The sequence below is a fragment of the Notamacropus eugenii genome, chromosome 4 (genome assembly GCF_028372415.1).
Source record: "Notamacropus eugenii isolate mMacEug1 chromosome 4, mMacEug1.pri_v2, whole genome shotgun sequence".
NCBI classification, from domain to species: Eukaryota; Metazoa; Chordata; class Mammalia; order Diprotodontia; family Macropodidae; genus Notamacropus; species Notamacropus eugenii.
Genome location: NC_092875.1, coordinates 188,945,006 through 188,960,346, shown reverse-complemented (window position 1 = coordinate 188,960,346; position 15,341 = coordinate 188,945,006). Strand labels below are relative to the sequence as shown.

Sequence of the window (15,341 nt, the reverse complement as noted above, 5' to 3'; positions counted from 1 at the left end):
ATTTCCTCTCCTTTGTTGCCTTCTAAGTTCCTCCAGGCCCTACCATCTGCCCTCCTTCTATGCCCTTGAGACCCCCAGCACTGTTATCTGATATGTGGCCATCACTGAGGGACCCCTGAGCTATGCCATCCAGCATGCTACTTCACTCTTAGAATCCCACATCTTTCCATCTACATTGTAATTGAAACTGCTCTTATGTACTGTCTCTGTCAATTAGACTACTTGAGAACAGGGATTGTTTTGTCTTTCATATTTGTATCCTAAATACTTATAGCACATAGTAAGTGCTTATTAAATCATTTTTAAAATTCATTCATTCATTCATTTCCTTACTCACAGCTGTTGCTAAGGTTTGTAGATTCTACCTATACTACATGTGCCATAGTAGTTCTTTCCTTTTCTCTCACGATGCATCCAGTTTAGTCCAAATCCTCATTATAATAGCTCCCAATGGTTTTCTTATGTCTAATATAGTTCCCTTTCAAATCTAGTCTTATGCTTTACAACTCCCCAACACATACACACACACACACACACACACACACACACACACACACAGGTATCCAGAGTCATCAGCTTCTTTATTCTTCTTCAAATGAAACATTCCATTTTATGACTTTGGGGGTTTTCACAACTATCCCTCATACAAAAAATGCTCTCTGTCCTCATCTTTACCTTCTGGCTTTCCTGGCTTCCTTTAAGTTCCAGTCAAAAAATTCACCTTCTACAGGAAAACTTTACCAATCATTCTTTTTTTCATAATTATTTTATTTGCTTTCATTTTTCTACAATCACTTCCATATATCTTAGATTTCCCCCCCTCCTCGTCCCCTCCCTCCTTCCTCTCTCCTTGAGACAGCATGCAGTCTTATATAGGTTCTACACGCACATTCTTATTAAATACATTTTCACCTTAGTCATGTTCCATAGAAGAATTAAAATGAATGGGAGAAACCATAAAACAAAGCAAAACAAAACATAACACAAGAGAAAACGGTCTGCTTCATTCTACAATCTAATTCCATAGTTCTTTCTCTGGATGTGGAAGGCATTTTGCCTCAAGAGTGTACTGAAAATTTTTTAGGTCCTTGCATTGCTGTGCAGGACTAAGTCTACCAGAAAAATTCCTCCCACACTGTGGTTATTGCTATGTACAAAGTTCTCCTGGTTCTGCTCCTTTCACTCAGAATCAGCTCATATAAGTCCTTCCAGGCCTCTCTGAAGTCTTCCTGTTCATCATTTCTTATAGCACAATAGTATTCCATTACATTCATATACCACAACTTGTTCAGCCATTCCCCAGTTGATGGGCATCCCCTTGACTTCAGGTTCTTGGCCACCACATGGAGAGCTGCTATAAATATTTTTGTACATGTGGGACCCTTTCCCATTTTTATGATCTCTTTGGGATACAGTCCTACAAGCAATATTGCTGGGTCAAAAGGTATGCACATTTTTGTAGCCCTTTGGACATAGTTCCAAACTGCTCTCCAGAATGCCTGGATCAGCTCACAGCTCCACCAACAGTGAATTAGTGTTCCAACTCTCCCACTTCTTCTCCAACATATATAATCTTCCTGTTTCATCATGTCAGTCAATCTGCTGGGTGTCATGTGATACCTCAGAGTTGTTTTGATTTGCATCTCTAATCAATAGGGATTTAGAGCATTTTTTCATATGAGTATACATAGCCTTAATTTCTTCCTCTGTTTGCCAATCATTCTTAATCCTAGTGCTTTCCCTCTGTTAATTATCTCCAGTTTATTCTGAATTTGTCCTGTATATAGCTTGTCTGTACGTAGTTGTTTGCATGTTCTCTCCCCCATTAGATGGTCAGCTCATTGAGATTGGGACTGTTTTGCCTTTTTTTGCATTCGCAGTGCTTAGCACAGTTCCTGGCACATAGTAAGTACTTAATATAAATGTTTGTTGACTGACTACTACCCTAGGATGTAATTTTCCCAGTGAATTAGTGCTTTTCATATGACTCATGGATTCAGAAACATCTGGTGAATTCCCATTGTCTCCGGGATAAAATATATATGCCAGATATAGGCATTGGAGGCTTGTCACAATCTGCTTCTCATTTACTTTTCTGAGCTAATCTTTTTCTACTTTCTTTTTCTCCCTTATTTGATTGTGAGCTTCTTGGGAGGGGTTGGGGAGAAAGGGGGATAGATCTTATATTTTTATGCCCAGCAGCTGATATAGTGCTTCTTATATCCTGAGGCTCAATCAATGCTCTCTCATTTATTTATTTATTCGTTTGTTTATTCGTCCATTTCTTTATCTGTCTCTTTGTTTATTTAGCTTCATGATTCTGTAAGCTCCTTGAAGGCAGGAGCTGTTTCATTTCAGTTTTCTCAGGATCCGGCACAGTTCCTGGTACTTTTTTCCCCACTACATCTTGATTTCTTCACTACCGGCTCCCCAAAGGAATTTCCTTTTTCCCCATGCAAATCAGCACCTCTGCTGCAATTTACAGTCAGAGAGAGTTGCCTGTGGCCACTGAGAAGTTAATTAACTTGCCCAGACCAGTGTGTATGTCAGGATTTAACCCAAAGCTTTCCAAAGCCATACCTTTCTTCTCATTCCTGGCACACAGTAGGTAATTAATTTTAAAAAACCTTTTAAACATATGGAACATATTCAGTATTATCACCAAATTGGACTGTTTTCATCCTCCATTCTCATTCTCTCCTTTCTTGTATTCCTAGCGTGGTTTTCTTCCTTATTTAATTTTTCTCATTGTATTGACTCTTAGTCTTCTTTTTCTTGAGCTAATACTAAAATTAATTTCTGTTCCATGAGCATATTCTAACTCTCAGCAGGGAGGAGATAGCCCAAGGCATCCTAGAGGCCAGCAGACTGCCAATATGGGAAGAAAACATTGCCATGGAGATAATCAAGATTATGGATATCAAGTGATGGCTTAATCACACCTTTCAAATTGTTAAATGTGTGACCTTTATACAGAGATACGTTCTGCCTTTGCTTTCTCTTCTTTCCCTATCCCAATGGAGTAAACAGCTATAAGGGAACTCCCCTTAAACTCTCTCTAGGAATTTGTCCTGTGCTAAATCTTCTGGACTAATGAAACTTTCCAGGGAATCCATGAGTCCCTGGCCATTGTGAATGACATTTATCATTCTTTTCAATCAAACTCTCATGTGGAAGAACCATATCTTAACATGGCAATTACCATCAGTCCTTTCTATTTTTCTAAGGTCCGTAGGAGAGCTTCAGTTCTGAGTTGAAAAAAGAGACCCTTATAAAAACCTTTTTATTGACTTATTAGGGTTTCTTTCATGATTTTTATTCAAGTGACTGAAGGGGGACTGCTCATATGATGCCAATGGGGAATGAGTGCAGGTAAATGTGCACAAGTCAATATGAAACTGCTACACCAAGTTTTCCAAAACTGAACAAAATGTTTCCTTATATTTTAAGTATGTTCTTTCTCTAGTGGTCTGTCATCCTTTAGATTCATTAATATTATCCTTTCCCCTGTGCACACTATGACACTGTGATTAAATGCAACATGAAACCCCAAAGACCCCAAAGTTAAGTAATTAATGGATATTCTCCTGAGGTTCTGTCCTGAGTCTTCTTCTCTTCTATAGGATCTCCCTTGATGAGTTCCTCAACTCAGTGATCCTCTCTATGAAGATCATTCTCAGATCTGTATATTCAGTCCTAATATCTCTTCTGAGTGTCAGTGTTGCACCATCAACTGCCTTTTAGACATCTCAAATTAGATGTCCCATAAGCACTTCAGGCTCAACATGCATAAAAACAGAGTTCATTTTGCTTCTCCCCAAAACCATACCTCTTCTAAACCTCATTATTACTGCCAAGGGCAGCACCATCTTCCTAGTCTAAATGCTCTAAATCTCAGTGTCATCTTTGACTCTTCTTTAACATGGATTCTAAATATCCAATCTGTTGCCTAGTCTTATCATTTCTGTCTTGATAATATTTCTCATATATGTCTCCTTTGGGCAGCTAGGTGGTAAAGTGGATAGATTGACAAGCTTGTAATCAGGAAATCTCATCTTCCTGAGTTCAAATTTGGCCTCAGACACATACTAGCTGTGTGACTTTGGGTAAGTCGCTTAACCTGGTTTGCCTCAGTTTCCTCATTTGTCAAATGAGCTGGAGAAGGAAATGGCAAACCACTCCAATGTATTTTCCAAGAGAACCCCAAAGAATTGGACATGACCAAAAAAATGACTGAACAAGACAAAAGAAAAACGCTCCTTTCTTTCTCCGCTCACAGCCCACCACCCTGGTGCAGGATCTCCCCGCCTCATACCTGAACTATTGAATTACACTTCCTGTTGGTCTCCCATAATAAAGTCTTTACCCTTTCCAATCTGTCTTCCGCTCTACTGAAAAAAAATGATTTTCTGAAAGTGAAGGTCTAAATATATCATTCTCCTTCCTACTCAGTAAACATCAATGACTATTTGTTATCTCTCAGATCAAATACAATATGTTTCATTTGTCATTGAAAGCCCTTCCCACCTTGGCTCCTTCCTATCTTTCCAGTCTTCTTGCACTTTACCCCCTGCACATACTCACTGGCCTTCCTTATTTTTTCACCAATTTTGTCCTTGACCCATTGACAATCAGTCTTCTTCTATCCCCCCATTCCTGGAATGTGTTAACCCTCTATTCTGGCTTCCCTGGCTTAACTTCAAGATTCTGCTCAGATCCCATCTTCTGCAGGAGGCCTTTCCATGTATTCTCACCCTTTTGCTTCCTGCCTTCTCTTTGAGATTATCTTCCAGTTCTTCTGAGCGTATCTTACATGTCCAAAGTTGTTTGCATGTCGACTCCTTTGTTAGAGTGTGAGCTCCTTAAGGACACAGATCCTGAGTTTGCCTCGCTTTTTATCCCAGGTGTTTTTCAAAGTGCCTAGCATATGCTAAGCTCTTAATCAATGCTTATTGACTGCTTTCTGTAATTAACTTTTCTGTCAAGTAAAGATCTTGGTTTCTCAGAGAAGTCACATTCAGGGAGCATGTAAAATACGTACAAGATTGCAAAACAGACTCCACAATGAAAGTTTAAAGTAATTTAGATTGCTTAGTCTAAAGAAGCCCATGCTAAGATATAACATGACTCCAATTATATGACTGAATATTATTTGCAGAATGGTAACTTGATAACCTCTGATTTGTTGTCATCTTAAGGGATATAAATGGGTGTAAGTTACAGCAGTAGAGATTCCTGTAACATTTCTCAAGGAGATTGGATAATTTCAATTAAACAGTTTTTTTTAATCACCTATGTCTAGCCCCATACCCAAGGCCTTGCCACCCAAAGCACTTGTATCTCCTTATAATTGGTTTACATGCATGAAAAGGAGAGCAGTATAGTGTAGCCTGCATATGTGTGTGTATGTTTACATGAGTGCACACCAAGAGGCATTTCAACATGGAGGATATAGTCTCACAATCAGTGAGACCTGAATTCACTTTCCATCTCTGACACACTGATAGCATCACCATAAATAAACCCTTTAGTCTTTAAGTGCCTCAGGCAACTAACTATAGAGTTTAAATTATGGAAGAGTGACTGAAGAGTAGTCAGTCAAGGGGACTTTCCAAGTGTGCATTCTGGGGAGTTCCCTTTACTGTTGAAATCATGAGTCAGAACCAACACACCCATCTTCCTACACAAACACACACATGTGTACATACACATGATAAAGTAGTAAATTAAATATAATCAGCACCTAAAGTCTGTGGTACAGACTGAAAGTACTATTCAGAATGGGGAGGAATGTAGGCTGTGTAATTTCTTCTGGAGAGAGAAGGTAGTTCTCAACCTGGAGAAGATGCGTGCCTTTGGGCAGGGTATTGGATGAAATTACTTCCAAGAGTTGTTATCGTTTTCTGTTTCTTTGTCTGTTCAACTTTTCACATTGGGGAGATCAGCAGAGAGCATTGTCTTAGTGAGTGGTTGTAGACTCAGTCAATATCTTGGACCATGCAAAGTTTAGAAGTCTGGATTGTAAGGAATTTTTTACCCCTCTTATGATTTTAAATAGAGACTCATGATCTTCTTTCACTTTTAGTGGATTGGTTTGTTTCAAAATTCAAATCCTGTATCTTTTTGATAATTACTACCCTCCGTCAAATGAAAATTAGTTTAAAGGTATGGTGAATGACATATTCATTAGGAAATCAATGAAGCTAGCATGAGCTGTGAGAATGGTACAAGTTTGTCTCTTCATTCACAGAAAAGCATGAATGAACTTGTCCCATACTGCTCTAGGGAACCTGAAGGAAAAGGGGTGGGGAGAGAGGATTATTAGTTTACTTTGGTTGAAGGATTTTAAGCCAGGTCAATTCCCAGAATAGAGTGAGTAGTGGAGAAAGTCCAGATGAGCACAACATTTCCAGTGCCTTTTACATTGCTGAGTCACAGTGTTCATCTTGTTAAGAAAACAGAAGGACCAAAAACAATAGCACCAAAAACCCTAGACTCCAAAGATCTGATGCTTTCTATCTGTGTGCCTGTGGCAAGTCATTTTAACGATTCTGAACCTGTTCTTTCATCTGTAAAAGCAGGGGTGTTAACTTAACTGCTTCCTCCATTTTGTTTTTGCATTGAGGAACATGCCTTATAAACCTTGAAGCATCATGTAAATTGAAATTATTCTTATAAATAGTTGTTGAAATGAGCCAAATCCTAGGTTCATGAGAGAAAAGGTTTCTCTTATTGGAGGATGAACAAACAGGAGGCACTAAGGGAAGGCACCAAACCTTGAATTGCCAAGTTTATTTTTCAGACGTTTACATGTAATTGGGTCCATATTTAAGTCTTCCATTTTATATTCTTCTTGATTCTCAGTTATTCCATCCTTAAGCATTTATTAAATGACTTTTTCTTTACAGACCTTGATACCAGATAAGATATAAAGTTCAGACAAGATACAGACCAGACCCTGCCCTCATATAACTTGTAGTTTAGTAGGTGATATATGACACAAATATAATTTAATTCAGTAAACACTGATAAAGCACCTACTTACTTGCCAAACAATGTGCTAAGCATTGGGGATACAAATTTTTTTTTTTAATAGTAGAAGGAAAGAAAGAAAAACAGTATGCTTCAGTCTTTATTCAGACAAATCAGTTCCTTCTTTGGAGGCAGATAGCATTTTTCATCATGAGCCCTTTGGGACTGTTTTGGATCACTGGATTGCTGAGAATAGCTAAGTTATTCACAATTCTTCGTCTTACAGTATTACTATTACTATGTACAATGCTCCTCTGGTTCTGTTCTCTTCCCTTTAAATCAGTTCATGTAAGTCTTTCCAGGTTTTTCTGAAATCATCCTGTATATCATTCATTATAGCACAATAATATCCCATTACCCTCACATACCACAACTTACTCAGCCATTCTCTAATTGATAGGCATCCTCTAAACTTCCAATTCTTAGCCACTACAAAAAGAACTGCTATATTTTTTGTACAGATAGGCTCTTTTTTCATTTTAATTTCTTTGAGCTACTTGGATCAAAGAGTATGCAAAGCTCAGTTGCACTTCTGGTGTAGTTCCATATTACTCTTCAGAATGGTTGGATCAATTCCCAACTCCACTTATTAGTGCATTAGTATCGTTGAGGATACATATAAGAAAAGGACAGTCTTGACCTCAAGAAGCATAAGCAGAAAAGAGGTGGATAAAAGAACTCTAGGGTGAACTGATGCTGAATGAAGTGAGCAGAAGCAGGAGAACGTTGTACAATGTGACAGCAACATTGTGTGATGACCAACTATGGTTGACTTAGCTCTTCTCTGCAATACAATGATTCAAGAAAATTCCAAGAGACTCATGATGGAAATTGCTATCCACATCCAGGGAAAGAACTATGGTGTCTGAATGTAGTTTGAAGCATACTATTTTCAATTTTTTGTTTTTCTCTTTCTCATGATTTTCCCCTTTTGTTCTAATTCTTCTTTCACAGCATGACTGATGTGGAAATATGTTTAACATGATTGCACATGTAAAACCTATATTAGATTATTTGCTGTCTTGGGAAGAGTGGAGGGGAGGGAGGGAGAAAATTTTGGAACTCAAAATCTTTAACAAATGAATGTTGAAAACTATCTTTACATGTAATTGGGAAAAATAAAATACTATTAAGTGAAAGGGAGAGAATAAAAAGAATTAGGTTATACCTCTAGCTATCACCTTCATCTCAGCTGTATTTTTGATTCTTTATTTGTAAATACATTTGTCAGTGCTTTTTGTCAGGTGTAAAGTTGGAATATAATTCATTCTTGGTTTTGGTGTGTCAATTTGAGGCATAAGATTTGAGTGTAATTTGTTCTCGTTTTTGATGAGCTAAGTGGCAACTTGTCTCCGTAGCAAATATTAGCAAGTCCCTGGTGATGACACTACAACTCCCACCTGTGTCCTCTGCCTGCTTGTTATCCTGGAAAAAGAAATAATGAATGTCAGCTGAGGGTGATTGGGGGGCTTGCAAGGGGGTAGTAGAGGGAAGGACCTTAGCTTAGCACTTAAAATTCCCTATTTTTCAGCCCCTAAATCCCAAAACCACTAATGTGAGTTCCTTCACCTCAAGTATGCTTCTCAAGGGCACACAAGTCAAAATAACTTCATAGTATTGGCCCAAAAAGAGCTATTTCTGGCTACACTTTAAAAGAAAAGAGAAATATCAGAAATTCAGGCGTGCAAAACACTTATGATTAGGACATGAGTAGATCTTTTCTTTAAAAAAAAAGTCCAGGCTTCCTTGAGAAATGGCCTTGCTGTGGCACTTTTCAGTATGTGTAAGCGTTATTCTCAGTGGGTGGATATGGAGGACAGCCAAGTGGAAAATTTCACAGCACCATAGACACATACCATGCACACAACACAGCAGACTGACAATATCAGCCACTCACACAGTGTATTCCAAGTAAGGAGGCACCACCACGCACTTCATTTGCCTCACCACTCCCTCTACACATCCATTCCCTCCTCTCTTGCCATCCCCCCTGCTCCCCCTGCTCTGTCCCTGTTCTTTCTTTTTTTCCTTTGTCTTTTCCTCTCAGACTCAGAATTCCTCAATGTCTCCACCACTCCCCACCCACCCCCTTCTCTAGAAGAAAAAGCTGCAGCGTTGCTGTTGAGGAAGAAGATGTTTGGGTGCTGGAGAGATAATGACTGTTGGTGCTGAGCAATCCTGGCTTTTTATATTCTGGCTTAGTGTTCACTAACAGGCTTATGACCACTAATAATACTGTGTATTTACATAGGGGCTTTCTTCTCAGGAAAGGAGAATATTTTATAAATGTGATCTTCTTAATATTCCCAATAGTCCAGAGAGGTTTGGAAGGTATAAAAGATAATTAATTGCCCCCATTCACTCAACTTCAGAAAGTGAAGCTGAGTGATCAGGTGGCAGGTTTTAAAACAATACTGCAAACTTATCGCTAAGTAAGGCCTTTAACAAGGGTCTACCAGAAGCCTCAGTCCACTGGGCCTTACAGCATATTGAATTGGTGTTCAAATCTTTGAATTTGAACTTTAAAAAAAATAGATAAAAATTGGACTCCAGTGAAATGCATTTAGCCCATTTAAAACAGGGAAGACTCTATCTGCTTGGATAATAAATAATTTGATGCATATTCCTCTTTCTGATTTTTTTCTTTCTTTCTTTCTTTCTGTGCATTTCCATTTAGGATTTCTCACTTTCTTATGAGAGAGAAAAGAAGTCTGAACCTATGAGCAATCCAGCAACTTCTGAAAATCTCCGTGGTGAAGAATAAGCCAAGACAACCAGCAAAAGAACATAGTGAATGTTGTAAGTTAACAGCCATAGTGTGGCATCTGTAGTAACTTGTTTTGCCAAGTATTATGAATCACTGGATTTGACTGAGCCGGCATGAAGGGCTGGTACTATTAGTTATTACCAATTAATTTCTTTGATTATGGAGAGGAAGTGATTGTCTACATTTGTGATTTATTGTCTTGTCTCTCAACTTTTCTTGGGCAATGCTCACAATCCACTTAAGGAGTTCGGGGGAAGCAATTCTAAGTCTCCCCCTATTCAGACAGAACCACCATTTCTCTTGTTCTCCTTAAAGGGCATCTGCTTTACAATGGCTTCTGTAAATCATTGAAGATATATCGTGGAGTAATTAATGGGAAAAGAAAAAGAATAATAGGTCTCAGGCTGGCATTGAATAGCCAAGATTTCTCCTCCAATAGTATTTTTACTTGCATTAGGCTTCCATGGATTTAAATGGGCTTGTGACATTTGCTAAATGGAAGGTATGCAAATATGAATGTTTTATTATGTTTCTTTGGTTCAGATTGAAAGGTTTTATCAGGTCACCAGATTAGGATTTTGAGATTAGTTAAATAGCTTCTGTGTGTCAGTATCCAGCTAATTTTCATAAAAAAATTTAATTTGATTACCAAGGGAATTGCCCTAGATGAGCTTCATGAGTCCTAGATGTAGCATACCATTAGCTATGATTGTGTCCTGGGAAGGTGTCCTCTGGAGCTTTGGTGTGTTTTACTGGAACATGTACTGAAAAGAAATTCAGAAGAAAGTTTCCACCAGTAAAATTAACCACCCAAGAGATACAAAAATTACCCTGGATTGGGAATGGGAATTTGCATGTGGGAATGTAGAAGACTTGAGAGTGCTTAGATAGATCTGTGTTCTCATAATCCTGTGATGATTGTAACCTCCTATGTTTTCTCATCTGTACTGTTGCTTTTCTGTAACTCCTTCACAAAGGATACATGTAAAGCACTCGAGGCCTCCCTCTGGTTCCTTTAATATAGGGTCTCCTTTTAGCCTTTTTATTTTGGAGGAGACAATGGGTGACAGAGTCCTTTGGCAGTGAAGTGAAATCAGACTAGCAGCTAGGTGGCACAGTGGATGGAATGCCAGGTCTAGAGTCAGGAAGACTCATCTTCCTGGATTCAAATCTGGCCTCAGATACTTAGAAGCTGTGTGACACTGGCAAGTAAGTCATTTAGCTCACTTTGCCTCATTTTCCTCATCTGTAAAATGAGCTGGTGAAGAAAATGGCAAATCATTCAGTATCTTTGTCAAGAAAATCCCCACAAGGGATAATGAGCAGTTGAATGTGACTGAAAACAACCGAACAACAATGACAAAGAAACCCAAGGACCTCTTCTCAGAGTAATGTTTTTAAATGAATAAAGTAAAATACATAGGATTATAAAAGAAACTAATTATGTTGAAATATAATTATCAAAATATATCTTTTTCAAAATTTCACAGACACAAGGTTAAGGATCCCTGTTTTAATATGTTCCAAGTTCCAGTATACTGCTTGGGCTATCTGTTATCTCCATTATGTTGTACCATAATGTTTATAAAGTGTTGTTCCAGGGATTTGTGCGTGGAAGACTAGTTAGTACCTCTGGTGTGAGGGCTGCCGAGTGATTTTCAGGGCTGCTTTCCACCTGATCCATTTAACTCAGCTGTGACTCCAAGAAAGCTATAGTGTGCTCAGCAGCCACACACCCCCTAAACTGTTTCAGCAGACCTGCTAAATCAGGTTGAGGGTAACAGAGGGGTCTTAGACCCTTCGATGAGTTGGAGGGGTGTCTGTCCCAAACACATGAAGACTTCCCCTGGTGGAATTGGCAGATGAGAACAATTTGTTACAAAGGTGATGGAGGGAGCTGAAGCAGTTACCATGGAGATCTCAGAACTTGGTTAGTCATTGAAGACATCATGGTCATCCACTGTATCCCAGGCCATCACCAGTCATCTTAACTCTGTCCTGCCACTGGACTGTGATGATTCTGTTGGAGAGAATGAAGCTGACAACTTCATGCAATTCTGTCTCGCTTAAATAACAATTTATGCACAAATCAGAAAGGTATCACCAATAATATTTTACAGAGTGCTTTTACTAACAATAAGACTGTAAAGTAAACATATTAGCTTCATTCTTCTGGTGATAAAACTAATACAGCCTGCTTTCTTTTCTGATTTCATGTTATTTTACACAACCACTTCTGGTTTAACCTACTTTATGCTTTTAGCCTACTTTAAGCTATCAACAAGTATTTATTAACAACATTAGTAATAGCAGCTAACATATGTGTAGTATCTCAAAATGCCTATATACCAAGCCTCAAAGGGGAACATGAATAGGTCTCAAGCCCAAAAAGTTCTCTTGGAAGAACTCAAAAAGTATTTTAAAAATCAAGATAGATAGAAGAAAAATTGGGAAAAGATATGAGAGTTATACAAAAGAATTATGAAAAAAGAGTCAACAACTTGGAAAAGGAAGCACAAAAATTGAGTGAAGAAAAATCCTTAGAAATGGAAAAGGAAGTATAAAAACAAACTGAAGAAAACAACTCCTTAAAAATTAGAATTGGGCAGTAGAAGCTAATGACTCTGTGAGACATCAGGAATGAATCAAGCAAAAACAAAAGATTGAAAATAATAGAAAAAATGTAAAATACCTCATTGGAAAAACAACTGACCTGGAAAATAGATCTAGGTAAGGTGATTTAGGAATTTTTGGACTACCTAAAAGCCATGATCAAAAAAAGAGCCTGAACAGTATCTTTCAAAAATTACCAAAGAAAACTGCCCAGATATCCTAATAGGTCCCTGATCTTCTGCTTCCTGATAAGACCAGAGGGTAAAATAGTCATTGAAAGAATCTACTGATCATTTCCTGAAAGAGATTACAAAATGAAAAGTCCAAGGAATATTGTAGTCAAATTCCAGAATGTACAGATCAAGGAGAAAATATTGCAAGCAACCACAAAGAAACAATCCACATACCAAGTAATCACAGTCAGGATTACACAGGACTTAGAAGCTTCTACATTAAAGGATCAAGGGACTGAAATATGATATTCCTGAAGGAAAAAGAGCTTGGATTATAACCAATAATCAACTATCCATAAAATTGAGCATAATCTTTTGGGGGAAAAGATGGATTTTCAATGAAATAGGGGACTTTTAAACTTTCCTGATGAAAAGACCAGAGCTGAACAGAAAATTTGGTCTTAAAATATAAGATTCAAAAGAAGTATAAAAACAGTAAACAGGAAAGAAAAAAAAAAGTGGTATTCAATAAAGTTAAACTGTTTACATCCCTACATGGTAAGATGATATTTGTAAACTCTTAAGAACTGTATCTCTGTTTAGGGCGGTTAGAAGGAGTATACTTAGACAGAGGGTGTGGATATAAGTTGATTTTGTTGTGATAATTAAAAAAATAATTAGTGGGTGGGAAAAAAAGAATTGTACTGGGAGAAGAGGAAAGGAGAAAGTCAAATGGGTAAATTATACCACATGAAAAGGCATGAAAGAGCTAGAGGAAAAGAAGGGAGGAAGAGAGCATTGCTTGAACCTTACTCTCATCGAATTTGACTCAAAGAGGGAGTAACGTACACACTCAGTAGGGCAGAGAATCTGTCTTACCATATAGGGTAAGTAGGAGAGGAAAAGAGAAAGCAAGGCAGATTGGGGAAACAGTGGTCAGAAGCAAAACACTGGTAAGGAAAGACAGGGTTAAAGGAGAGAGAAAAGTGTAAAAAGAGGGGAAAATAGGTTGGAGGGAAAAAGAGTCATAATAACTGTGAATGTGAATGTGATGAACTCTCATATAAAACAAAAGTGAACAGCAGAGTGTATTAAAAAACAGAATCCTACAATATATTGTTTACAAGAAACATATTTGAAACAGAAAGATAAACACAAAGAAAGGTAAAAGGCTAGAGCAGAGTATATTATGCTTCAGCTGAAGTTAAAAAAAAACAAACAAACTCGGGTAGCAATCCTGATCTCAGACAAAGAATAGAAAAGATAGATCTAATTAAAAGAGATGAGGAAGGAAACTATATCTTGCTAAAGAGTGCCATAAATAATAAAGTAATATCAATACTAAACGTATATGTGCCAAGTGGTATGGCATCCAAATTCTTAGAGGAGAAATTGAGTTAGAGGAAGAAATAGACAAGAGAATTATACTAGTGCCGGACTTCAACTTCCCTCTCTCAGAGCTAGATAAATCTAATCACAAAATAAACAAGAAAGAAGTTAAGGAAGTGAATAAAAAAGTTTTAGAAAAGTTAGATACGATAGACTTCTGAAGAAAATTGAATGGGGATAGAAAAGAATATACCTTTTTCTCAGTGATACATGGCATCTACACAAAATTGACCATGTATCAGGGCATAAAACCCTCAATATCAAGTGCAGAAATATTAAATACATCCTTTTCAGATCACGATGCAAAAAAATTATATGTAATAAAGGACCATGGGAAAATAGATTAAAAATTAATTAGAAGCTAAATAACCTAATCCTTAAGAATAAGTGAGTCAAACAATAAATTGTTTTGAATGAAACCATCAATAATTTCATCAGAGAATGACAATAGTGAGACAACATACTAAAATATATGAGATGCAGCCAAAGCAGTACTTAGGGGGAATTTTATATCTTTAAATGCTTACATGAATAAAATAGAAAAAGAACAGACCAGTGAACTGGGCATGCAATTTAAAAAGCTGGAACAGGAAGAAATTAAAAATCTACAATTAAATACCAAAATAGAAGTTCTTAAGGTCAAAGGCAAGATTAATAAAATTAAAAGAAAACTATTCAACTAATAAATAAAACTAAGACCTGGTTTTATAAGAAAAAAACAATAAAATAGATAACCTTTGTTAATTTGATTAACAGAAAGAAGGAAGAGAATCAGATTACCAGTATCAAAAATGAAAAGGGTGAATTCACCACAATGAAGAGGAAATTAAGTCCGCCTGTTTGTCATTTCTTACAGCACATTAGTATTCCATTACATTCGTATACCACAACTTGTTCAGCCATTTCCCAACTGATGGATGTTCCCTTGATTTCCAGTTCCTGGACACTACAAAAAGAGCTGCTATAAATATTTTTGTACATGTGGGACTCTTTCCCATTTTTATGATCTCTTTGGAATACAACCCTAGAAGCGATATTGCTGGGTCAAAGGGTATGCACATTTTATAGCCCTTTAGGCATAGTTGCAAATTGCTCTCCAGAATGATTGGATCAGCTCACAGCTTCACCAACAGAGAATTAGTATTCCAAGTCTCCCACATCATCAACATTGATCATCTTCCTGTTTTGTCATGTTAGCCATTCTGATAGGTGTGATTTGGTACCTCAGAGTGGTTTTGATTTACATCTTTCTAAAAGAGCATTTTTTCATATGACTATAGATATTTTTAATTTCTTCCTCTGAAAAAACTGCCTGTTCATATCCTTTGACCAAATGAAGAGGAAATTAAAACAATAATTGGGAACTG

The 15,341-nt window shown here is 37.4% G+C and overlaps 1 protein-coding gene across 13 annotated transcripts in view; it reads left to right on the top strand.

Annotated features, from left to right (window-relative positions):
- ATXN1 (ataxin 1) overlaps window positions 1–15,341 on the top strand; it is a 516,919-nt gene that overhangs the window by 309,661 nt on the left and 191,917 nt on the right. For all 13 annotated transcript variants that reach the window (XM_072603913.1, XM_072603906.1, XM_072603904.1 and 10 more), the window contains one exon: window positions 9,710–9,831. The gene's annotated coding sequence lies outside the window, so the exon portion shown is untranslated. The remainder of the gene's footprint in view (window positions 1–9,709; window positions 9,832–15,341) is intronic.